A 1,275-nucleotide genomic window follows, 5' to 3' on the forward strand; every position below is an offset into this window, starting at 1 on the left:
AAAATGACATGAAACCCATAGTTTTTTTCTTTCTTTCATGATTTAGAAAGAGCATGCAATTTTAAACAACTTCCCAATTTACTTTTATTGTCTAGTTTGCTCCATTCTCTTGATATCCTTTGTTGAAAAGCATATCTAAATAGGCTAAGTAGCTGCTGATTGGCTCACACATGTGCATTGCTATTTCTTCAACAAAGGATATCTAAAGAATGAAGAAAATTAGATAATCAAAGAAAAATGTTTTCTCTATCTGAACAATGAAATAAATATTTTTGGTTTCATGTCCCTTTAATAGGCAAGTTGTTGTCAGATTGCTGCCTTTAAAGCTGGATACACCTTCCTGACATCATACATTCATAAATCATTGTGGCATAGACTGCTAGTCACTTCTCACCATTTCTGTATTATAGATAATTGCTGTGCCACACTACCTGCTGTATAAGCTATATGGCATGGTAAGTAGACAGTGCTTGCTAACAGAGACGTCTACACGCCTGAGTTAAAAGAAGGGCAGAATTTGGTAATTGAAAGGACCACATAAGGCCAGCAAGTGAATATCATAAGTGACTATAACTGTGCTGGCAAATGGACGCACCTAAAACTTAATGAGACAGCCAGACAGGTTCCCTGTTAAAGGGCCATGATACTCAAATGTTGAAACACTTGAAAGTGATGCAGCATAGCTGTAAAAAGCTCACTAGAAAATATCACCTGAACATCTCTATGTAAAAAAGAAAGATATTTTACCTCAAAATGTCCTAAGTATTCACACCCCATTGTAAAGGACTTTAAGCAGCAAATCAATATGTCTGTCCTGGGACCTACAAGGGAGTGAGCCTCGTGCACACTCATGTTATTTCCCTATTCAGTTTAAGGAGTTAAGTGAAATCTCATGAGATCACAGTAAAAGAGTTTATGACCTTAGCACTGTTGATGCTGATTGGCTGCAGTTAATTTTTTCCTTTTTTTTTTTACCTGCAGTTGGACAGCAGCTGAAGTATAACTTTTTGCACAGAACTTACTCTGCTGAGCTGAGGAAATTGTAAAGTAAAATATCTTCCTGTTTTACATAGAGATTCTCAGGTGATATTTTCCTGTCAGCTATTTACAGTTATGCTGTATCAGTTTCAAGTGATTTAGCATATGAGTATTATGTCCCTTTAATTCAACTTTCCTAGGTCGATGCCTACAAAGGCTACTCATAAACTTTGATTAGCTGAGGGAGCATTTGAATAATTTTGTGAGTTCTCAAGGAGAATACACTGAGCACCCCAG

Source organism: Bombina bombina, chromosome 6, assembly GCF_027579735.1.
Source record: "Bombina bombina isolate aBomBom1 chromosome 6, aBomBom1.pri, whole genome shotgun sequence".
Classification (NCBI taxonomy): Eukaryota; Metazoa; Chordata; class Amphibia; order Anura; family Bombinatoridae; genus Bombina; species Bombina bombina.